At 45.4% G+C, this 25,743-nt stretch overlaps 1 protein-coding gene and 2 pseudogenes across 9 annotated transcripts in view; 1 reads left to right on the top strand and 2 right to left on the bottom strand.

Annotated features, from left to right (window-relative positions):
• Positions 1-25,743, top strand: part of TOM1L2 (target of myb1 like 2 membrane trafficking protein) — a 129,026-nt gene that overhangs the window by 30,467 nt on the left and 72,816 nt on the right. The window lies entirely within an intron of this gene.
• On the bottom strand, positions 5,951-6,368 carry LOC118726886 (annotated as a pseudogene).
• Positions 10,875-11,414, bottom strand: LOC118726925 (annotated as a pseudogene).

Genomic DNA, 25,743 nt, shown 5'->3' with positions numbered 1-25,743 from the left:
CTGCTCCATAGGGGTGTCTCCTGCACAGCAGATCTCCCACTGTAGTTGCAGCTGGTCCTTACAGCTAGTTGGCCTGGAGGTCAGTTCCTTGCAGTGATGACAATAGCAATCAAGACTCAACCACAATAAGACTGTGAACTCAGCCTATACAAGGGGGCATCTAGAGTGCCTAGATCGGGTAACTGGGGAGGCTGATTCACTGGGCTCTACAGGACACCTACTACACAAGGCCTTTCTGCCAATTTTGGGAGACATAGCAGCTCTAACTAATACATAGAAACAAACAAAGGGAAACAGCCAAAATGTGGAGAAAAAGAAACATATCACAAATGAAAGGAATGCAAACAAACTGGATACAGAGTCCAAAATAATGATTATAAAGTTCTCAAGGATCTTATTAAGAGCTTCAAGGGACTTAGTGAAACTTTTAAGGATCTTAGATTTTCAAAGACATGAAAAAGGACCAGTCAGAAATTAGGCATATGCTAACTGAAATAAAGAATAATTTATAGGGATTCAGCAATAGAGTAGAGGATTCCAAGAATCAAATTAACAATTTGGAATATTATGAAGCAATAAACACCTAATCAGAAGAGCAAAAAAGAAAAAAGAAATAAAAATGAAGATAGTGTAATGAGCCTCTTGGACAACTTCAAGTGTACCAACATTCACATTATGGAGGTGCCAGAAGGAGAAGAGAGAGAACAAGACATTGAAAACCTATTTGAAGAAATAATGATAGAAAACTTCCCCTACCTGGTGAAATAAATAGATTTATAAGTCCAGAAAGCACAGAGTCCCAAAGAGGCCCACACCAATACACATCATAATTAAAATGTCAAGGTTTAAAGATAGAATCTTAAAAGCAGCAAGAGAAAAGCACTTAGTTACCTAAGGGAGTGCTCATATGACTGTGAGCTGATTTCTCAACAGAAATTTTGCAGATCAGAAGGAAGTGGTAAGAAATATTCAAAGTGATGAATAGCAAAAACCTGCAACCAAGATTACTCTACCCAGCAAAGCTCTCGTTTAGATTGAAGGTCAGATAAAGAGCTTCATAGACAAACTGTTACAGGAGATCATCACACCAAACCAGTATTTCATGAAATGTTGAAGAGTCTTCTTTAAGAAGATGAAGGAGGGGGAGGGGGTAAAACGGGGAAAGGAGGGAAGAAGAAGAGGGAGGTGGAGGAGAAGAAAAATATGAACAATAAAATGGCAATAAATACATATATTTCAACAGTTGAATCTAAAAATTAAAATTAACGAATAAGAAATCTAATGAACAAAATAAATGGATAAATAAAATAAAACCAGAGGCATGGCATAGACTGAGGAATCTCAGAGGGAAGTGGGGGGAAGACATTAACTGAAGGACTTTCCTGAATACATATATTACCTGTGGACACAGACAATAGGATGGTGAAAGCCTGGGGTGGGGGGAACTGGGTGGACAGCAACAATGGAAATAAAAAAGGGGGACATCTGTAATACTCTCAATGATAAAGATTTTTAAAAAGAAAAAAATTAAAGGCATATATATATTTACTAGAGGCCCGATGCACAAAGATTTATGCAAGAACGGGCCTTCTTTTCCCTGGCTGCCCGCAGTGCCTTCCCTCTGGCTGGAGCCATCTTTCTGCCTTCCCATGCTTCCCAGAGGCCTGGAGCTGCTGGGGTGATGCAGAATGCCTGTGAAGTCGCCATGGCGACATTGCAAGCGTCCAGCCCTGCCCTGCCCTGCCCTGCCCCAGGCCACTCCGGACTTATATATGCAAATTAACCCACCATCTTTGTTGGCTGGTGAGTGTCGAGAAGGTGTGGTCAATTAGCATGTTACTCTTTTATTAGGTAAATATCCTTTCTGATTCTCCTAGCAGTCCATAGTGTTAGTTAATATCCCCATTTTACTAATGAGATGATAAAGCCTTAAATCCAAAATAAAGTAACTGGCCTGAGGTCTTGGGGTGAATAAATTGCAGAGACAGGGGTTTGGGCCCAGATCTGATTGCCCCCAATACCCCACCTTCATTATGGCTAATTTTTTTCCTTTTTTAAAAATACCTTTATATTATTATTTTTAGAGAGAAAGGAAGGGAAAATGATAGAAACATTAATCAACTGCCTCCTGCACGTCCCCTACTGGGGATTGAGCTTGCAGCCCAGGCATGTGCCCTGACTGGAAATAGAACCTGTGACCTTTTGGTGCCTGGGACGATGCTGGACCACTGAGTCACACCAGCTGGGCACGGCTCATTCTTTATTGAACCTTGCTTTGTGGCCTTCCGAAGAAGAACATGCTGCCCATGGGTCAGGCAGGCCAAGCTCATGTGGTCCTTAGCTCTGTCTGAAGTTTCAAGCCGGTGCTGTTTTTGTGAAAGCTGATGATCTGGGTTGCAGATCTTCCCTCAGCTCCTTTGTCTGTATCTCCTGCCATCTTCCTTTTCTTTTTAGGCGCTTGTTAATTATTGATATTATACTTACCCGCAAGGAGAGAAATCAGGAGAACAGGATGAGGGAGAAAATCCAAATACAGAAAGTTCACATCAGCTCTTTTGTGGTACATTTTAGTGTAAAGAGGCTGAAACTTTAAAGCAAAATGAGGCTGCCAGGTTATCTATGGATTTTTGTTTTCCAATCAGCCAAGAGAGTGCGGGGTGGACAAGGGTTGTTTTGCTAGAACTATGGAAAATTGAAGATAATCTGGCAGAGTTGAAAATCAAACCCAGGCCTGACCAACGCACAGGCCAGTCACCTTGTTGCATTCTGCCTCTGGGGACAAACAGGTTAGAGACTCTCAAAATCCCTGTTCTGCAGGAGCTGATCTAGTTCTGACTTAATGGGACTCGAGTAATCGTGTAAGTAGTCCACCTTTTGTCTAGCTTTTCACATGTTTCGTTTTCATGGCGCAGTGAGGTTCTCTGTTATCCTTCTTCATAAACAAGGAAGCCAAGTAGAGAAGTGATTGTCTGTGGCCTGCAAAGGGCCTGGACTTGAACGGCAGTTCAGGCCATGACCAGTCCTCTTTTGGCACCACCGCAAAAGGCCTCTGGAACGTGCTCGTTAGTGGTGCCCCTCCAGCATGTGAACAGAGCTGCCAGGTCAGAATAGGAATTTCAGGGGCTCTCCTAGCCTCCCCCCCAAGCTCTGATGGTAGAAATGGCAGCAAACCTAGAGATGTCCGTTGTCTCCCTGTTTACTGGAGGAATGGTCTCCTCTGTAGGTGTAAGCATGTTCTGGATGTCGCGTGGACACTGCAGTTCCAGTAAATCACTAGAACAGATTTTAGGGGAAGGTTGAGGACCCCAGGTTATAGATCTTACAGGTAAGACTTGCAGGCTCCGTTTGGGTAGGAATGCAAAACTGATCACCTCATTGCTGGAGTGGTGGCCTGGCTTTTCTGGGATCCAGCCCAGAAAATAATTTATGAGACTGACCCACAAACTTAACTAACTGAAGCTTTAATCCAGAATCCTTATTATTAGTTAAAATAGTTCCCTCTGAAACCCTGTGGCTATGTATTTGAATCAGTGAGGTCACCCCAAGGACAGCTGTGGAATCAGTCTTTCATTAGAAGAATTTGCCCTGAACTTTATTGGAATGGCATTTCTGAGGGTCTTGAATGTTATTTTTCCTTTTTTGTTGTTTGTTTTTTAAGATTTTTTATTGATTTTTAGAGAGAGAAGAAGGGAGAGAGCAAGAGAAACATCAACTGGTTGCCTCCTGCATGCTTCCTACAGGGGATTGGCCTGCAACCTGGGCATGTGCCCTGTCTGGGAGTCAAACTGGCAACCTTTCTGTGCATGGCATGGGACGATTCCCAACCAACTGAGCCACACCGGCCAAGGCGGTATTCTTCCTTACGCCTTTCAGCCTTACCTTATTCCTTTTCTTTTGCTCAAATGTCATAGCTTATTTCTTCCCTAACATCTTCATTCTTCATACTCTTGTGGTCACAAGGCTCTTCTGCCTTGGCTAGCCCAGGGGAGCCCAGCCTGAGGGTAGGCAGACTGCTTCTGCAACTCAGGCTCCACCTCTTCTGGTAGTGACCTTTTGGACTTACTTTCCTGAACTTCAGTGTTCTCAACAATAAAATGAGTCTTAGTATTTATTGCATAGTTATTTAAAGCTACCACTGCCCTAACCGGTTTGGCTCAATGGGTAGAGCGTCGGCCTACGGACTGAAAGGTCCCATGTTCGAGTCCCAGTCAAGGCCATGTACCTTGATGTTCCTTGGTTGCAGGCACATCCCCAGTAGGGGGTGTGCAGGAGGCAGCTGATCTATGTTTCTCTCTCATCGATGTTTCTAACTCTCCCTCTCCCTTCCTTTCTGTAAAAAAAAAAAAAAAAAAAAAAAAAAAAAAAAAAAAAGCAATAAAGATATTTAAAAATAAATAAAGCTACCATTTATTGAGTACCTTTGCTTCAGCCCAGACACTATCAGAGAAGGAGAGAAGAGGAAGAGGGAGAAAGGGAGAGAGTAAAATAGAGGGAGGGAGGGAGGGAGGGAGGAAGGGAGGGAGGGAGGGAGGGAGGGAGGGAGAGAGAGAGAGAGAGAGAGAGAGAGAGAGAGAGAGAGAGAGAGGAGAGAGATATCATTGATTGCTTCCCACATGCACTCTGACAGTGGGCTGGGAATGAACCTGAAACCCAGGTACTTGCCCTTGATCAGAAATCAAACCTGTGACCCTTTAGTGCACAGGTTGATGTTTTAACCAATGAACCATACCGGCCAGGGCCAGATAGTATTCTGAATGCTTACCTCCTCTCAGTAACAACTAGATGAAACAGACTTTTTAACGTCCCATTTTATGGATGAGGAACTCGAGCTGCAGAGATTACTACAGAGTCTAGTACAGAGTAGGCACTCAATAAATGTGTATTGAATCTGAATACTTCCCTCACCTAAACATCTGTTACATTTATAATTATGCCCTATAGCTTTTACTTTTTCTCTGAGAATACTGAATGTATCAATCTTTAAATCTATGTTTATTTTTTAAACTTTGTGTTATGGAAAATTTTAAACGTATCAAAAATAAAGAGAATAATGTAATGAACTTCCACTTACCCTTATATAACTTCAGTAATTATAAACTAATGATCTATTATACTTAGTCAATATGTATACCCACTGCCTTTCCTGGCTTACATTATCTTAAAGTAAATTCCCCATATCATATTTCAGCCATATATTTCAGTGTATATTTCTAAATGAAAATGAACTCTCTTTTAAAAAACAATAACAACCGTAATACCATTATTATAATTTAAAAATTATCAACAAGTTTCTAATGCATATTCAGTTAGTATTCAAATTTCTAATTGTGTCATAATGTTATTATATATATTTTTTAAGTTTGCTTGTTTGAATAGAAACTAATAAGATCTGGCATTAAAAATCAGTTGGTATATCTCTTATGTCTCTTTTAATTTAAAGTCTCTTCCTCCATATTTATTTCATTGCAATTTATTTGTTGAAGAAACCAGGTCCTTTGTCTTATGAGTTTCACATAGTCTGGATTTTGCTGATCATATTCCTGTGGTATCATTTAACATGTCCACATGCTCCTTTTTCCCATATTTCATGCAAAGTAGAAGTTAGATTTGTGGTTCAGCTTTAATTTCTGGATAAGACTACTGTAGAGGTGATGCGTTTCTCTCAGAGGGACATGACGTCCTGTCTCTCTTCGTGATGTCTGAAGTCATTAATGACTAGTGCTTATATCCATTGATTCTTCAGGGATTGCAAAAACGGTTTCCAAACTGGATTTTAACTACCTTGAGGGCTTGTTCCTCATGATGCCTTTATCAGTGCTGGGCACAAAAAAAGACTTCAGTGAGAGTTAGCACTAGTTGATGAATTCTTGTCTCTCTTCAACATTCTTGGTCACTATTTTTTGATTCCTTCTCTTTATTTCTTTCTTTAATTTATTTATTTATTTATTTATTTTTGGTTCCCAAGTTTTTTTTAAGAACTCATACAAAATTGAGTTCTCCCTCCTCTTTCATCCTGGTTTATCTGGAAGTAACGCGATTCGTAACTCTTTTTGCTATTAGTAACTGTGAGCAACCAGCCACATAGATTCTTCTTCAGATATTTTTTGTAAGATATTTCAAATGCCTTTTGGAAAGAGGCACCTCAGATGTTACAGTGATCTTACTCCTGCTTTTTTCAATGGTTTTAACCCCTCTACTGAGATTCCCAGCTTTTCCATTTGACTCTGTCCTGAAGAAACTGCTCAAAATTGGCAGTATCCATGATTTCACCTTCTACAGGATGGGTGCAGTCAAGAGTAAATTTCAGAACCTGCTTCTTCTTTTTTTTGTTTGTCCCCCTTCTCCATGAGTTTTTTCATGGAAGCCATGGTGGCCGTGCAGGCAGGAAAAACAAAAACAAAAAAAGCTCTTTATTTCTTGTATATCTCTTTAGATTTTAGGTTTTGTTACCATGTGCTTCATGTATACCAAGCTATGTTCATAGCAGTGTATTTTATGTTGATGGTTACTAAGCTTGAACATATTCTAAAATCACTACCATTTTTACCTACCCTTCCTGCTTTTATTTTTTACTTTGTCATTATTTTTTTCTTTTGTGTGTATCCCTTAATTTACTATTGTAACTAGAGGCCCTGTGCATGAAATTCATACATGGGGGGGGGGTGTCCCTCAGCCTTTTAACCTTTGCCAGCCTGCACTCTCTCCAATCTGGGACCCCTCTCACAATCTAGGACTGCTGGCTCCCAACTGCTCACCTGCCTGCCTTCCTGATTGCCTCTAACCGCTTCTGCCTGCCAGCCTCATCACACCCTAACTACTCCCATGCCAGTCTGAATGATGCTTAACTGTTCCCCTGCCAGCTTGGTTGCCCCCAACTTCCCTCCTCTGCCAGCCTGGTCACCCCTAACTGCCCTCCCCTGCAGGCTTGATCACTCCCAACTGCCCCTCCCTTGCAGGCCTGGTCCCTCCCAACTGCCTTCCCCTGCTGACCTGATCGCCCACAACTGCCTTCCCTTGCAGACTTGGTCCCTTCCAACTGCCCTTCCCTGCTGGCTGTCTTGTGGTGGTCATTTTGTGTCCACATGGGGGCAGCCATGTTGTGTGTTGTAGTGACCATCAATTTGCATATTAATCTTTTATTAGGTAGGATAGAGGCCTGGTGCACGGGTGGGGGATGGCTGGTTTGCCCTGAAGGGTGTCCCGGATCAGGGTAGGGTTTCCTTAAGGTGTGGGATGGCCTGGGTGAGGGGCCTGTGGTGGTTTGCAGGCTCGCCATGCCCCAAGAGCAGGCCCTGGTATCTGGGATTTATTTATCTTCTATACTTGAAACTTGGTAGCATTGAGCGGAGGCCAAAGCAGGCCATGGTGGGTGGAAAGCTTGGCTTCTTCCATTGCTGGGGAAAACAAAGCCTCCTGCTCGCTCTGTGGCTGCAGCCATCTTGGTTCGGTTAATTTGCATACTTGCTTCTGATTGGCTGGTGGATGTGACTTGTGAGTGTATTGGAGGTATGGTCAATTTGCATATTACTATTAGAACTAGAGGCCTGTTGCAGAAAGATTACTGCAAGAATAGAGCTTCCTATAGCCGTCTCTGCCACCCTGCCTGCTTCCCTCCCTTCTTAGTCACCCCAATTGCCTCTCTGCAGCTTCGCTCCCTTCTGCAGAGCTTGGCTTCCTCCTATGCAGTCTTTAGTCTTTGCTCTGCACCTGGATATGCAAATTAACCACCATCTTGGTTGGGTTAATTTGCATACATGCTCCTGAATGGATAGTGGGCGTGGCTTGTGGGCATAGCAGAGGTACAGTCAATTTGCATCTTTTATTAGTGTAGATTATAGATGATCTTCCTACTTTTGCCTTTTAACCTTTGCAGTAGCTTTATAGTTGGTGCCCCACATTCCACCCCAATTGCTGGATGCAGGGTAGCTGAATGCAGGGTAGGTGGGTGCAGTGTAGCTGGGTGCAGCATGGTTGCTGGTGAAGCATGGTTGCTGGGTGCAGGGTAGCTGGGTGCAGTATGTTGCTGGGTGCAGCAAGGTTGTTGAGTGCAGGTTGCTGGTGCAGCAGGGCTGCTGGGTGCAGCAGGGTTGCTGGGTGCAGCAGGGTTGCTGGTGCAGCAGGGTTGCTGAGTAATGAATCTGCATTTCTTTTTGCAGCTTCTTAGTTAGGAAAGCACAGGGACTATGTTTTCCCGTTAAATCTGAATGACTTCAGGTTGTTAAAATGCTACGGTCGTAGCTGGCAGCCTTGTCATGGTGCCCTACCCGTATGGTCACACCCTTGCTTTGGCTGAAGTCCTCCTCAGATGGCATTTAATTTTATGTGAAGACCAGATAGTCAGATAAAACATGACATAGAGTTGGATGAGCTGACCCATCAGAGGCCTTCCAAAAATTATCATGATTCCTGTGACAGTATACGTTGACAGATTTTTAAAAAATCATAAACTAGTTCTAAAAGTAATACATATTTTTTTGTAGAAAATTTTGGAAAGTTTCCTTCCCTTTCCAACAAAGCCAAAATGGAGTAAACATAATTACTCTCACCACAGAGCTGTTTCCTGGTGCTGCCACGTTGGATTAGTTTTCCTGCTTTTCTCTTTTGCACAGGTCTGCACTCTCTAATAGAAAACCATGTGTGCTGTTTTCCTCTTGATTTTCCCCCCTCAATGGTGATGAACTTGCCCACCTTCGCATTTCCCCCCAAACCCAGTAGTGAGTGTGTCTGCAGAGCAAAAGCAAACCTTACTGCAGGCAGCAGGTCGCCTGGGGGTGACACTGTCATCACAGGCAAGGCAGCATGGCTTCAGGTTAGAGCCAATATTTTACCTTCTTGAAATGTTGTCAGAGGTGGCAGATTGTCATACTGCGAAGGGCGGCTTTGATTTGTTAAACAGGCCAATCATTTTCCACTGCCCAGTGTTGTATGCTGGGCAAGGCCAGACCTGAGATGTGGCTATAGCAAATGAGATTAGGTTTTTCTGGGTGACTTGCAGGGGAGGAAAGAGGATGAGAGTGAATATTGATTAGACAACTATGACGGCTCCACTAGGCTGAACACTTAAAAGCCAGAGCTAATCTCTGCATGAGCACAGCAAGTGTGGAGATGGTCCTCAAACCTTGGGGGCAGGGAGCATCAGAATCTGCTGAGGAGCTTAGTAAAAATGCCCACGAGGCCTGAATGAACAGGTACAGGAGGAGAGGGTCAAGGGGACACGAAGCTTATCTGTAATTGTAGTAGACGCTGCTCTTTTGCTATTCAATGCCTGTGCCTCCTTCCTCCTGGATTTTGTTTGGTGTGGCTACGTGCCCAGCTAAACAATTCTCTTATGCAGTCTCTCCTGCAACTAGGAATGACCATAGCACACAGTTCTGGCCTGTGAGATAGAGGCATTAGCCTCTAGGGAGAGCACCCCTTTATAAATAGAACTAGAGGCTCAGTGCATGAAATTTGTGCACGGGGGAGGGGAGGGGAGAGTTGTGTCCCTCAGCCCAGCCTGCACCGTCTCCAATCTGGGACCCCTCAAGGGATGTCTGACTGCCCGTTTAGGCCTGATCCTACCTAAACGGGCAGTCGGACATCCCTCTCACAATCTAGGACTGCTTGCTCCCAACTGCTTACCTGCCTGCCTTCCTGATTGTCTCTAACCGCTTCTGCCTGCCAGCCTCATCACACCCTAACTACTCCCTGCCAGTCTGAATGATGCTTAACTGCTCCCCTGCCAGCCTGGTTGCCTCTAACTGCCCTCCCCTGAAGACCTGGTAACCCCTAACTGCCCTTTCCTGCAGGCCTGGTCACCCACAACTTTCCTCCTCTGCTGGCCTTGTCACCCCTAATTGCCCTCCCGTGCAGGCTTGATTGTCCCAACTGCCTTCCCTTGCAGACCTGGTCCCTCCCAACTGCCCTTTCCTGCTGGCTATCTTGTGGTGGCCATCTTGTGTCCACATGGGGGCAGCCATCTTTGACCACATGGGGGCAGCCATCTTGTGTGTTGGCATGATGGTCAATTTGCATATTACTCTTTTATTAAATAGGACAGTAAAACCTTTGGCCCCTGTGCCCTCTGTCTTCCTGTTTCACAGATCCTGCCTGCTGGAGCAGCCGCCTTACAGTTAGAGGGGTGGCAGCCACAGGCCAGTGATGGCAGAGCAAAAAGGATACCAAGGTGCTCGGTCCTTCGTGCAATCCTTGAGTGGCTGCTCGAGCTCCAAACTTCCTGCTTCTAGATTTCTTCTTGGTTCGTGAGAAAAATACCACCCCCAGTTTAAGTGACTGTTAGTTTTTCTAAATTGCTTATAGCTGAGTGCATTCATAACTGACAAGGTAATGTTTTAATAGTTTACAAGGGAAATTTTTTTGCATGTTTTGTAATGAAAAATGAAAAACAATTTAAATCCCCACAGATTTCTGTGCCCCACAACAGACTCCCTGAAATAATCTTTGGGGATGAGACTCATGTCTCCCTGTATTTTTTGTCTGTAATAATGGCCAGTTTTATTCCTCTGGCTAAGAGATCCAGAGGTAATTTGAGGTTTACATTTTAATAGTTTTTTCAAGAGTTTAGGTGACCCCCTTGCCTTTATAAGCTGATTGCAAATTATTTCATCCTTATTAAAAAATTTTAATTGTCGGTGACACAAGTTCATTAAAAAATACATATAAGCAAAAAGAAAACTCACACCACACAGAAATAAGCAGTTAATTTTTTGATGTATGTATACACACATGCACGCACACACAAGTTGGGATTTTTAATGTACATATGTGAGCTGACACTATGCTTTGCAACTTACGTTACTTTACAATATGAAATGAACATGTTTTCATGCATTTGTGTGAAACTTCCCAGTTGAAAAGTAGATCGAAATACAAAATTCAGTAAGATGCTGGTTAACAAGGAAACTGTTTAAAACAAAATTCTACCAGATGGTTAAAAGTAAAACCAAGGTAAAAGATACATCAGAATATGCTAATAGGAAGCAGGGGCCAGATTTTACTGTCAGATGAAAAAAAAAAAAATTCAAGGCCTAAAGCACACAGGATAAAGTAATCTGCGTGAATGTCTTTGCTTCCAATGCATCCTCACAAACTTGTTTCTTGCTGTTCTTATTTCTTCCCTAAGCCTTTCCACCTCATCTGCTCCGCTGAGCATTTCCTCAGGGGTCAGATGCCTGGCGGGAGTGTCCTCTGTAAGTTCTGGGCAGGCCGAGTCAGCCGCTCCCAGGTTTCCTTCCGCGCCCTGGCTACGCCTTCCTGGGAAGGCGGAGGACTTCCTCCTGCCTCCCTCGGCACATCTTCTGGAGGTGGTCTTCCTCAGCCTTTGGCATGTTCTGTGGTTTTCCTTCATTTTCTTCACAAGATTTTTGCATGTTGAATATTTTTCTATTATTTCCTTTTTGAATAAATTAATCCTGGGACCCGCTAGCCCAGACTCTGGCCTCCCTTCCAGGCCTCTCCCTCCCTGTGTTTTTAGGAAACTCTCCAAATGGGAGTCATTTCTATGTGCATTGGTACTACCTCTCCATTGTACATATGAGAACAAGGAGGCCCAAGGAGGTGAAACAGCTTTACCAACATTTTGACGTGAGATTTGCATCCAGTACTGTCTGGTTCCAAAGCGTGCTCCTTGACTCCTCCCTCCGGGAGGCTGGCTTTCTCCACAGCACAGCCACACGCTTCTGAAGGGAACTCCAAACAGAAGGTCCAAAGCTGGTTTGCTTTAACCCTCTCCCAAGGAGTGAGGGTATCTTTTCCCATTGATTTTTAGAGAGCGGAAGGGAGGGGTAAAGGGGGGGGGGGGAGAGAGAGAGAGAGAGAGAGAGAGAGAGAGAGAGAGACATGGATGTGAGAGAGACACATTGATTAGTTGCCTCCTGCTCACAGCCTGCTCAGGATTGAACCTACAACCAAGGTATGTGCCCTTCACCAACCTGCAAACCTTCAGTCCGTGGGCCGGCACTCTAACTACTGAGCCACTGGCTAGTGCTCAGACTGTTCCTGCCCGGGCTTCACACTGCTGTCCTGGACAGCATCACCGCAGATGTATGGTTTCTGGCATATTTGCTAAAAAGTTGCCTCATAAGTTATTGGTTTTACCTTCTGCTTTTGAAACAAAAATTCCTTGAAATTAGTTTTTTCCATAGACTTTTTAGGGTTAAGTCACTTAAGAATAACTAGAACATCTCACTCCTAAAAGGTAATTTGGTTGTTTCATGAGGAAAGACATACTGGTAGCTCATAAGTGCTAGAGGAGCTGGAGCCCCAGTATTCATGTTATACCAATGAGCCACCACGGGCTGATGGTGGCATCTGGAGTTCATCAAGGCTGTGCGTTCGGAAGAATTAACACACACCGGCTCGCCCGGGATAGGTCTGTAGGTAAGAACAGGTTGTGGTGATGTGATTTGCTGGGTCTTTGGAGAGCTGAATGAGAAGAATGGTTTTCTGATGGGGAAGAGGATCTTGACTGTGGGAGACAGGGGGTCAGGGTACTTGAGAGCCAGCAGCATTGTGGGATCAGTATGGCCTGGGAGTTAGGAGCTTTGTGTTCCGGACTGGGTGTGGCATAAAGCACTGCAGCCTTCCAGCCACCGCTCTGGTACTGACTGCCCTAAGTATCAAGCATTCCGGGAGATACTTTACTACGCTGCCTTCAAGGAGCTTCTTTTCAGGTGGGCGAGAGAAAACAGATATCCAAGTCTCTGTAATAGCACCTTTTGCCCCCCTACTTCCGAAAGCTGTTATTTGCCAGGTTCTGTGCCAGGCCTTAATAAATGCTCATTTAATTCTCACAAAAGCTTCGTGATTCCTGTGCTATAGGTGGAGAAGCTGAAGCTCAGAGAAACTTAATTTGCCTGGGGTCACATAGCCAATAACAACAGAATCGCATTAGAGGTCAGACCAGCTGACTCCAGATGTCCTGTGCCTCTGCAGGATTTTGCCTCGGGGGTGCTCTGCCCTGGTGTGGTGGAGGAGCATGGGAAGTGCTGGGAGAATTGGGGAATCTTTGTAGAAGAGACAGGATTTAAAGAGTTCAGAGCGCTCGTGGCTCCCCTGCGTGCTGAGCGTGGGCTCTGTCTGCGGCGTCCATGAAGGCAGGGCCCCGGAGCGCTGCTGCACAGCTGCATGGAAGCACTCACACAGCAGCCAGCGGTGCTGTGACAATTCATGTTGTGTTAGCTTTTTCGTGTTTTTTGTGTGTTTTTTTAAGTGTCCTATTGGCAGCGCAGTTAAAGCACCTGAAAGGCTCTAGGACAGTGGTTCGCAAACTCATTAGTCAACAGAGACAAATATCAACAGTACAATGGTTGAAATTTATTTTGAGAGCCAAATTTTTAAAACGTAAACTTCTTCTAATGCCACTTCTTCAAAATGGACTCGCTCAGGCCGTGGTATTTTGTGGAAGAGCCACACTCAAGGGGCCAAAGAGCCGCATGTGGCTCTCGAGCAGCGGTTTGCTGACCACAGCTCTAGGGCAAGAGTGGTATCTGACTGGGTCAGGGGTTCATGAAGAACCTATTAAAAGTGTGTGGACTTACCAGACACCCTGAATAACGACTTTCTGTGGCTTTTTTTCTAGACATTCTTGAGTATCCATATCAAACTCCGTCCCCCAGAGCCTGCTGCCCAGAGCCGCTCTGAGCAGAGGCAGCGCGGAGCCAGGCTCCACTGCAGGAGCCTTTTCAATCAAGTGCCGTCTGGTCTGGAGGGACAGTTCTTGCCTCCTGCGTGGAGCTGCTGAGTGGCCGAGGCTCTTAGGCTTCCATACTGTGCTTTTGCTTGCCCTTCATCTCTGTGCCAGCCACTGAAAGCAGCCACTCAGCATTCTCCTTTCTTTTTTTAAATATATTTTTATTGATTTCAGAGAAGAAGGAAGAGGGAGAGGGAGATAAGAAACATCCATGATGAGAGAGAATCATGGATCGACTGCCTCCTGCAAGACCCCCACTGGGGATCGAGCCCACAACCTGGGCATGTGCCCTTGTCCTGAATCGAACCTGAGACCTTTCAGTTCGCAGGCCAACGCTCTATCCATTGAGCTAAACTGGCTAGGGCTAGCGTTCCCCTTTTAAGTGGCAGAGGAAAGGCCCATTTCCAAGCTGCCCTTGGGGAATGCCTTAATACTTGGTATTAGGAACCATAGCCATGAGACTTAGGGCCAGCTTGTAAAACAAAATGAGATTTTCTCTGTGGTCTGGGCTGGAGTCACCTGATTGTATTTTGCCTTGCTTGCTTTCTTTCCAAGGCCACGGTCTCAGAAGCACTTGATGAATCAGAAATAGAAGCATGTTCCCTGGTAATCACTGATGAATGTCTTTCCTGAATGGCTTCTGAGAGCACAATTAATTCCGTGGTGTGTGCTCGCACACACGGGGTGGGCACGGCCTCGCTGCAAAGCGGCAGTGAAGCTGAGGGACGTGGCTCCCGTGTTCTCTTTGACCCTGGCATTCTGTGAGGACGCATTTTTACCTTGTGATTGGTAAGCACACATTTCATGCTGCCTTTTTCTTCACTTAGCATTCCTGTACCGGTTTCCACCTAGCAACTTGGCCAAAGTATTTGTCATTTTTAAAAGGCACGTAGCATTCTCCCCCCTTATTGATGTGCCCTTGTTGCTTGGACATCTCTCATTTGTTGGGAGCAACAGAGTTTTTCTCAATTAGGCATCTTTGTAGAACCAGCTCTCTCCCTCCTCCTTATTTCTTTAGGAATATATTGCTGGGTCAAAGTTATGAATGGTTTTATGTCTACCGATTTTTTTTATTATGGGAAATTTCAAACATATACAAAAAAGATAAAGACTATTATGTGAATTCTCATGTATTTATGAGCAAGTTTCAACAATTATCAATTCAGGTAGTTTTAATTAGTCTATGACCCCACACACTTCTATCCTGGATTTCCTATATAATAAAAGGCTAACATGCAAATAGATCGAATGGCAGAACAACCCAACAACCGGTCGCTGTGACGTGCGCTGACCACCAGGGGGCATGCATGGAACATGGCGGGTGTTAGCAGCAGGCAGCAGAGTGTGGAACATGGTGGGTGTTGGCCTCTGTGGGATGTTGGAGCAGGTGAGCAGATGTGCGGAGGTGCCAGACCAAGGCTGTCATCAGTGCCAGTCGCCTCTGGTGATTACTGAAAATTCTTTGCTTCCGTGCTTTGCGTTTCCACCCAGCGCTCGCACCTGCTGCTGGTGCCCGGTGCCAGTCCCGATTCAGCCCTTTGCAAGTGTCAGGTGCCAACCCTAATCACCCCTGAGGGGAGATCGAGAGAGCAGCCATGGCTCGCACCGCTGATAGTGCCGGCCCCAATCACTTTGTGCTGTCAGCGCATGGGAGTTGCGGCAGCAGGAGCAGGGCTGCTGGCAGGCAGGGGACAGGGGCCCGGCAGGAGGGGCCTGGCAGGGGTGTGGAGGATGGGCTGAGTCCCCCTCCTGTACCCACCACAGCCTTGTGGCTCACAGTGCCCTTCAAGGTGCACAAATTCGTGCACTGGGCCCCTAGTTTTCCAATAAACCCCAGATATCATGTAATTTCATCTATAACTACTCATGTGTGTATTTTTAAAGGATGTCAACTGGTGGTCCTTGGCACCAGTTCAGTTTGGGGTGGGGTGAAGGGGGAAACTTTATTCAGTGCGAAACAGCTCCAAGATATTTCCACTTTGTTCTGCTCCTCCTTGCCAGTTTGCTTTGTGCTTCACAGTTGGCTCCACTGTGCTTGGTCAGCTCTGTTCTGTGTCGTCCACTCTGCTCAGGCAAGACGTCTTCAGTGTTTCAGTTCTCGGAGGGGAAACGCAGTCTTTGGTGGGAAGGGAAAGTGTGCTCCCTTAGCCAGAGGGGAGCTGGCTTATATGAACCACAGTCCCTGCGCCTGGTCCCTGATTGTTCTATCCTCATACAAATGAGGACTCCAAAGCTTTGCAGTTTGATTGGTTCAAAAGGCATTCCCCTGATTGGTCAGAAAAGAGCCGCTCTGGTTGGTTGGAGCTGCACAGCTCTGATTGGAAGAGGGAAGCTCAGTCCTGATGGTAGAAATGGGAGTCCAGGAACTCCCTTATCAGGCTGGCTCAGATGGCAGGAACACCGGCAGCAGGAGTTCAGTGCAGAGGCAGGCAGGTCAGAGCAGGCCTCTCCCTGAAGTGCAGTTCGCATGAGAGGCCCCTGTGAAGAAATGGCTGCTAAACTCTGTTTCTTAAAAAAATTGAGCCCATCAGCCACCAGGAGTCCTTCTGAGTAGGTGTCCCTTTCTGGGTTTATAAGAATAAGGAATATTTTTAAAAATATAATCACAATTTCATTATAATATCTTAAAGTATTTACTGTCATTCTTAATATGACAACATAGTCATCTAAAGGCAAGTTTAAGATTTCCCAGTGTTTGCCCTTGCTGGTTTGGCTCAGTGGATAGAGCATCAGCCTACAGACTGAAGGGTCCTGCATTCAGTTCCAGTGCGTCTTTGGAATGCAATGCCTCAGTTGGGGCTTGATCCCCAGCAGGGGTTGTGCAGGAAGCAGCCAATTGATGATTCTCACTCATCTTTGATGTTTCTATCTTTCCCTCCCTCTCTCTTTCTCTCTGAAATAAAAATGTATGTATATATTTTAAAAAATCCCAATGTTTTCTGTAGCCACTCTCAGGAGGCTGGTTGTTTGCACCAGCAGTTCTCTAGGGAGGGTTTCACTTGACGCATCGTCCCCAGGTTAGGAATTATTTACTGCAAAGGGTGCTGTCCACATGTCCCGGCCTCAGAGGCCTTGGGGCCTCTGCGACTTGCCCCTGTGGTGTGTGCTGCATGGGGTGGTGAGTACTTTCCACCCATTACTCAGCTTTCCTCGGGTGAACCTGGCTGTGTCACGGTATCCACACTAGAGGCCCGGTGCACAGATCCTTGCACTGGTGGGTTCCTCAGTCTGATCTGTGCCCTCTTGCAATTCAGGACCCCTCAGGGGATGTCAGACTGCTGGTTTTGGCCCAATCCCCGCAGGCAGGCCGAGATACTCCACCAGTGCACAAATCTGTGCACTGGGCCTCTACTATGCATATAAGATCTTTGGTTAATCTCTCCTGTCTTCCCTCTGTCCCGCTTCCCTCTGAGATTTATCAGTCTGTTCCATGTTTCCATGCCTATGCATTGAGCGTCTGCCTCCTGATGGTCAGTGTATGTCATAATGGACGGTTGAACAGTCTTAGACATATATATGTCTTTATTAGACATATCTTTGGAATGCAAATCACATGTCTGTGTGTGTGTGTGTGTGTGTGTGTGTGTGTGTATATATTTATATATATATATGGGCTTGATCCCCTTGATCTATATATATATAGATAGATACTGGCTGAACTTGGTGCAATCTGTGGAAAACATCAGACTCCTCCTTCCAGACTCCATCCCATTGAAGAATGAGACATGATGCTGTTTCTTTGGTGCTGAAGAAGCTAGATAGATACTATGTTTCTTTTTTCTGCAATAAAAATTCCAGGATGCTAGAAAAATGCCTATTCCCACTGGATTTTGATCATCTTATTTGCATGTTTCCGTTGGCAAGCTTTGTTTGCTATCGTTCAAGGTGACCCAGCTAGAACTACTGTTTAAAGTCACATTGCATGAATAAGTTATATAACCTGTGTGTGATATGGCTGTGAGTTCTGAGTAATGTATAAATAGGGATACATGCCTGTGTTGGGTCTCTTCTTGCTATTTAAATATGGTTGAATTTAAATGTAATCTCCTTGTTTGTTCTCACTGTTGATATTCCTGATTTTTCTGTTGGGATAGGAGCAGTTTCCCAGGTGATTCAGAACCTGTTGTATCCATGTTTGGAATGCAAATCACATGTGTATATTATGTCTGCATCTCCCCCTGTGCCAGCCCAGACTGGCTTTCAGTTTGGTCTCCTTGACTAGCTTGGGTACCCTCCCAGGTGGTGAAAAAACAAAGCATGGGTAACCCACTCAAGGACAAGAGGGATTAGGGAGGCCTGGTTAGTATGTAGGATGAAAATGCCTTTTCACAGATACTGGGATTAGAGGGCTTTTTTCCCTAAAGAAAGCAGTCTTTATAGTCAAAAAGGTTTGCTTATGTTCAGGTTAGCTTTACGCCCTGTGCTTATTTTTGATGGAAGAATTAAATAACTGGATTTTAGTGTTGGTTATGAGTTTGCCATTTTAGTCTTAGTCTTTTGTGATACAAAATATCCCCTTTCTATCTTTATAAAACAATAACAGAAAATTTTTTTTTGAAGATTTGTCTCTAAACCAAAAAGATTTGTCTCTTCAACGCATTGATTATATTCACTTTTTTATAGGCATTTATCCATATGTGTCCTTTTAAAATTATTATTTCTTTTTTTATATATATGTTTTATTGATTTCTTACAGAGAGGAAGGGAGATGGATAGAGAGAAACATCAATGAGAGAGAAACATTGATCAGCTGCCTCCTGTACACTCCCTACTGGGGATGTGCATGTGCCTGCAACCAAGGTACATGCCCTTGATGAAATCAAACTTGGGACCCTTCAGTCCACAAGCCAACGCTCTACCCCCTGAGCCAAACCAGTTAGGACTTAATATTATTTCTTAATCCTCACCTGAGGGCATGCTTAGAGAGAGGAAGGGAGTGAAGGAGGAAAGGGGGTGTGAAGGGAGAGAGAAACATTTATGTGAGAAACATGGATCAGTTGCCTTTTGTACTTGCCCCGATTGGGGATCGAATCCACAACCTTTTGTTGCACAGGATAATGCTTAACCAACTGAGCCACTCCAGCCTGGTTGCAGCCTTTTTTAAAGAACAATTTTGTGTCTTGTTTTCTTACACCATTACAAAATGTTTCTAATATGTATGGGAAGTTTTAAGAATTTTATTTTTGTTAATATATTTTATTGATTTTTTACAGAGAAGAAGGGAGAGAGAGAGTTAGAAATGTTGATGAGAGAGAAACATCGACCAGCTGCCTCTTGCACACCTCCTACTGGGGATGTGCCCGCAACCAAGGTACATGCCCTTGACCGGAATCGAACCTGTGACCTTTCAGTCCACAGACCGACGCTCTACCACTGAGACAAACCGGTTTTGGCAAGTTTTAAGAATTTTAATTGATACTATATTGAACATGTGTGTGACTTTCCCTCGTTTTTTAGCAGCTTTATTGAAATACTAGAGGCCTGGTGCACGAAATTCATGCACATGGTGGGGGGTATCTCTTAGCCCAGCCTGCACCTTCTCCAATCTGGGATCCCTTTCACAATCCAGAACTGCTGGCTCCCAACTGCTCACCTGCCTGCCTGCTTGATTGCCCCTAACTACTTCTGCTGCCTGCCAGCCTGATCTCCCCTAACCATTCCCCTGCCAGCCTGATCAATGCCTAACTGCTCCCCTGCCAGCCCAATTGCCCCTAACTGCCCTCCTCTGCCTGCCCAGTCCCTTCCAACTGCCCTCCTCTGCCAGCCCAGTTCCCCCCAACTGCCCTCCCCTGCAGGCCTGATCACCCCCAACTGCCTTCCCTTGCAGGCCTGGTCCCTCCCAACTGCCCTCCTCTGCTGGCCATCTTGTGGTGGCCATCTTGTGTCCACATAGGGGCAGCCGTCTTGTATCCACATGGGGGCAGCCATCTTGTGTGTTGGAATGATGGTCAATTTGCATATTACCTCTTTATTATATAGGATAATTCACATGCCTTGCAATTCACCCAATTAAAGTGTATAATTTAATGATTTTCAGTATATTCACAGAGTTGTGCAACCATCACCACAATCAATATTAGAACATTTTTATCATCTTATACCCATTAGCAACCACTTCCCATTTCTCCTACCCAGGCTCCACTAATCAACTTTGTCCTATAGATTTGCCTAGACTGGACATTTCCTATAAATGGAATCATACAACCTGTGGTCTTTTTCACTCACTTAAAATATTGTAAAATTAAAAATTTATATTGTGATAAAATATATATAAGAAAATTTACCATTTTAGCCATTTTAAATGTATAGTTCAATGGCATAAGTATATTCAAATGTTGTGCAGCCACCACCATTATCCTCCTCCAGAACCTTCTCATCTCCCCTAACTGAAACTCCACACCCATTAACTAGCTCCCACCCTCTCCCAGCCCCCAGCAACACCCATCACTATGAATTTGACTGTTCTATATATCTAATATAAGTACAATCATAAAGTATTTGTCCTTTTGTGTTTGGCTTTTTTCACTTGACATAATGTTTTCTTTCTTTTAAAAAAATGTTCTTATTGGTTTTAGAGAGAGAAGAAGGAAAAGGGAGAGAGAGATAGAAACATCAGATCTGTTTCTTCTTACACACACACACTCACTCACACACACACACTAGGATTGAGCCCGAAACCTTGGGCATGTGCCCTGACCAGGAATGGTACCAGGGAGTCGATACTCAACCACTGAGCAACACCGGCCAGGTAACATAATGTTTTCAAAGTTCATCCATATTATAACACACACCAGATTGTAACACACACCAGAATTTTATTCTTTTTATTGCCAAATACTATTCTATTGTGTGGATATGTCATATTTTTTTATTCATCAGTTAATGGAAATTTGGGGTATTTAATTATTTGGCTTGTGCCTGGATTATATTTAGTTCTAACTTTACTTTATCAGGTGTTTTATCCAAGTACCACAAGAGATACTAACAACAGAGAAGCCCTACCTTGCTTAGCCTGATCTCTTGCATGTTTTCAAGAGCACTTCTAGTGTCTAATATTGCTATGGTGGTCATTGTAATACCTGTACATGGAACAGTATTCTTCTAGATCAGAGGCCTTTATTGGACTGACGTCACCAGGCAGTAAACATGTAAGCGTTACTACTTTTAAATTTAGTTGCACATGGATTTTGTATCTTAGAGTATTAGTCTTCTGCATCACCTCTCTGAAGATGAAACATCTTTGTAGGAACATTTTTGTAAAAGCATCAGTAGAACAATAATTGTCTGTAAATGATAAAGGGTTAAAGACGGTTAGAGTTCATATACATGCATCTTAAGATCCCCCTCTATGAACCTTCGGAAATGAATACCCACCTTTTGCAATATGCACAGACTGTAACTTACATATACCTTTACATTTTGTGCCATCTTTTCTCTATTTTGAAACCATCATTGTATTTATGACACAATTATATTCCTTTTCATTCTTTACTAATAAAGCACATGTTCTTTATATCCTTTTTTATCTAAACACACGTTTTATTTTTTCTTCAACAAAAGTGTGTCTCTATTTCCCATACCTCTTTACCAAAACTATGTAACCTATTCTAAGTATATGTATATTAGTTTATCACCAAATAGGAGTTCCCTGCCGAACACAGCCTCCGTCCCGTGGTGACACAGGCGGGTAACCTCCTGGCGACCTGCCGCTGCCACACTGAGCTGTCCCCAAAAAGAGGCTTAGCTGTTGCTTCTATACACGATTTGGTCAATTACATGTTGATTTCTTCTTGTCAAGTTAGGTTCTGGTCAGGCTCATCCAGTTACAGCTGCATCTGCAAAATACTGTTCTGCATTTGAACATTAGCAAGAATAGCACTGAGTAAGAGCCAGGGAGACCTGGAGACCCCTGCCCCAACAGTTTTACTGTCACCTCCCCACAGGGGGTACTATCCTTTTAAATGTGTTTAAAGGTAAGAATATACAAAGAAATATGTTTTAAGAGAACTCGTTAGTGTTTGGGCTCCCTTACACGTTTCCCACTCTCCTTGTTACTGTCACACTCAGAATGCTGCGGTAGCATCAGGGACGGAGTCTGTGGGAGGGCTGCGAGAGGATGGCCTCAGTTCCAGGACGGGGACCTCAGGCTTCCACAAAGCACCTGTCTGTCCTGGCAAGTGACTCTGCTCTGCTGTAAACGTGTCCGTCGGCTGATGAAACCATGTATCAGACATGTTACACAGCTACTTTGTGACCAAAGAAAGGATCTAAAATACAGCTCTGATGGAAAAGTAAAAAAGGAATAAATAAAAAAAAATAAGAATTTAACTCAGCGAGTATTTTTTATTATCAGTTGCTATTCTTCCTAAGACCAGGCTTCTAGATGGGAAAACCACAAATTTGATGGTTGCTTTTACCTGCCCCCACAGACGCCTTTGAACATGCAGGGCCAGGTCAGGAGGGTCCCTCTCCCTGGTTCGGGCAGCTCTGGGCCAGTTGGCCAGAGGCTGGGGTGTGCGGAGTGCAGCGGGGTGAGCCTGTGGAACTTGGGGAGGTGTTCTCCAGGCTTGGAATTTTGTGATCATGCTTTGAAGCAGAAAGTCCTTCCTTCTTTGACGGCTCCTGCTGATGCCTGCTGTCCCTGGCTGATCTGGCGGTGGCGGGTGGTAGGTGCTGGTCAGAACACAGCCTGTTGTATCCAGTCTGCCCAGGCCCCAGGAGGGCCTCCGCCGGAGGCTGCTGCGAAGGCCGCGGCGGCAGTCCCCTTCCCTTCCTCCTTGCCCACGGGAAGTCAGTCTGCGCGGCGCATGCGTTAGAATCGTAGGTCACACAACTGCACACTCACCGAGTGCCAGGTTCCCATGTTGAGTTTCATCTCCTAATTCATTGGTACAACTGCTTTGCCCATTTTATAGAGGACTACACTGCAGCCAAGAGAGATTAGGAAATTTGCCCAGGGTCAAATGACCGAAGGCTGACCCCTAGTGCTTCAGACTCAGAACCAGGCCTTTGGCCAAGTGCTGTCCTGTCTCCCTTTCCCTGAGCAGCGGGGATAACCCTGCCTTCTTCCTGCCTGCAGGCACCGCACTCCAGTGCAGCCCCATGCGGGTACCAGCGGCATCTGCATTCTGCTGGGAAGCCCCTTCCCCTGGCTCCTGCAGAAAGCGCGGACTCCTTATGGAAGATGAAAGGAGCTCCCCAGCTGGTCGCCTCCCGCTGCCTCCCCCACCCCCCCACCCCCACCACACACACACAGCCCAGCCTTTCCATCCTAGCCCTGGCAGGCCCGGCATCTTCGCTCAGCCAGCTCCCACTGCCCAAGACTCCCCTCCTCCTCCAGATTCCTGCTCTGGCACATTACCAGGTCCTTCGCTTAGTTTTCATGACCCTTCCCCCTTCAGCATGATTAACTAGTCCTCTGCCATCTGATGGCCTGCGCGTCTTTTTTTCTACCCGCCTGTTACAGCACTCCCACACTGTGTGCTGGCTGCTTGTCTGCAGCTCTCTTTATGGGGAGGTGGTCCATCTTGCTTATTTTTCTGTCCCAGCCTAGCACAGTGCCTGGTAGGGGGAGGCCTCTCCGTTAAAGTGTAAATTGACCTGGGAAGCCTTTGGATGACCTTGCCTATTCCCCTTGCCAAGGACTGGCATTCAGGTCTCCTCTGAGTCTGTAATCAGGTGCAGCTGGGGCGGGCTGGTGCGAGGCAGCGCCAGGGCATTTGCAGGCACACCTCATCCCTGCTCTGAGTGCACAGAGCAAGCGAACAGCCCCAGGAGGCACTCTGGGGAAAGGGAAATTGGCAGCGGACCTGCTGTGCTTTAATGCAGCTCTAACCTCAGCACCAGCTCCCTGGGGACCTTTTATCTTCCAGTCAACTGGCCCACCTTCCTGGCTGCTAGAGAGCAGCCGCCGGGGCTGGGCTGACCCGCTGGCACTTTTCTCCTGGCCGGACCTGGCTCCTGCAGGGGCGTCTCCCCACACCCCCAGTTGCCCATTGTCATCTCAGCCCTTCCCCCAACTCCTCTCACTCTCTTACTGCACAGGTAAGATATTCCATTAAGTTCAAAGGGGGGGGATATCTCAGACCAGTGGCTCTGCTTGTAGAGAACACCCCCCAATGCATTTTAAATCCGTGGATCCTGCTGGGGGAATTCCAATGAGAAAAGAACTCAGATCAGCAGCCTCAGCCTGTGTGGCCAGCAGGCTTACGTTTTCTCTGCTGTTTGGCGGGCCTGAAAGGCTCCTTTGTTTGGGGAGTGGGAGGATGTGGTGTCCTAATTAGGCCTGGTGTGGAGCTGTGGCATACAGCTCTGCCCTTTGGAACAGAGTGCTCTAGACAGGAGAATAACTTAGTAGTGATCTTGTGAGTTTGCTGGTCTTTAAAGAAAATAGGAGATTAAAAAGAGGGGGGAAGACAGGCCGCATTGGCTCAGTGGTTGAGTGTAGACCTATGAGCCAGGAGAACACAGTTCTATTCCTGGTCAGGGCATATGCTCAGGCATAGCCTGGATCCTCAGTAGGGGGTCTGCAGGGGGCAGCTGATCGATTGATTCTCTCTCATCATCGATGTTTCTCTTCTCCTCTTCTTCTTCCTCCTCCTCCTCCTCCTCCTCCTCCTCCTCCTCCTCCTCTCTCTCTCTTCTCCTTCTCTCTCTTCTTCTTCTCTTCTTCTTCTTCTTCTTCTTCTCTTTCTTCTTCTTCTCTTCTCTTCTCTTCTCTCTCTCTCTCTCTCTCTCTCTCTCTCTCTCTCTCTCTCTCTCTCTCTCCCTCTCTCCCTCCCTCCCTCCCTCCCTCCCTCCCTCCCTCCCTCCCTCCCTCCCTCCCTCCTCCCTCTCTCCCTCCTCCCCATCTTCTCTAAAATCAATAAAAATATTTTTAAAAGATAAAATAAAAAGAGGGGGAAACTAAATGCAGTGTAGTATTCTGGACAAAAGATGCCTTAGAAGAAAAACTGGAAAATTCCTAATAAAGTCTGGAGTTTAGTTAATAGTGCTGTGCCAATGTTCATTTTTTTTTAGTTTTGATAAGTGAACAGTGGCTCTGTAAGACATTGACATTAATAGAAACTAGAAGAGCCTATGGGGACCCTTTATATAATCTTTGCAGCTTTCAATAAATCTAAAATTATTCAAATACTAAAAGTTTATTGATGCCCTAGTCAGTTTGGCTCAATGGATAGAGTGTGGACTGAAGGGTTCCAAGTTCAATTCCAGTCAAGGGCATGTACTCAGTGCAGACTCGGTCACTGGCCCTGGTCAGGACATGTGCCGGAGGCAACCATTTGATGTGTCTCTCTCACATTGATGTTTCTCTCTGTCTCTCCCCCTCCCTTCCACTTTCTAAAAAAAAAAAAAAAAAAAAATCAATGGAAAAATACCTTCAGGTGAAGATTAACAGCAACAAACGTTTATTGATAAAAATGAAGAACAAGGTGGAAAGGCTGGTTGAGCAGCTAATATAACTTGACCCTTCATCAGCACCTCCTTTACACGTCGTACTCAGAGTTTGTAGCCTTCACCTGCCAGATCAGGAGGTAGACTGCATCTGGAATCCTGGGCCAGTCTGCTCTGAAGCAGGGTCTCCTTTGCACTTTGGGGTGTAAGGCCAGGTCTACCAGGAAAACCTGGGTCACGTGGTTGGCAGTGGTGCTACCTGCCAGCTGTGCACTCTGGTCAGCATTCTGGGCTTCCTTTGGTGTCACCTGTAGGAGGGGTGTGATCTGCCTGCAGGGGAAGAGAGGGTTAAATAAGATAATGTATGTGAAGAGCTCAGCCCAGGTAGAATGTGATGGTTGGTCAACATTGGTTTTCATTTTTCATCTGCTTCTCCATTTTGTGTGAAAGAAATGAGTGTGGTTTCCTTTGTAGACTTGAGGTCAGTGGTTCAGTGGTCACTTGCAGGTCGAGAAGCTGATGTGGGGAGCCAGCAGTCACACTTTGCCCCTCTCCCCCACATACCCATTTCCAGAGATCTAGGAAATGTGACGTCTGTATTGAGTAACTCATAGGGAATTGTCTTTACTAGATAGTCTCAGAGACTTCTTAGAGTTTTA

The sequence above is a fragment of the Pipistrellus kuhlii genome, unplaced genomic scaffold (assembly GCF_014108245.1).
Source record: "Pipistrellus kuhlii isolate mPipKuh1 unplaced genomic scaffold, mPipKuh1.p scaffold_m20_p_23, whole genome shotgun sequence".
NCBI classification, from domain to species: Eukaryota; Metazoa; Chordata; class Mammalia; order Chiroptera; family Vespertilionidae; genus Pipistrellus; species Pipistrellus kuhlii.
This window is presented reverse-complemented; position numbering and strand designations above follow the sequence as displayed.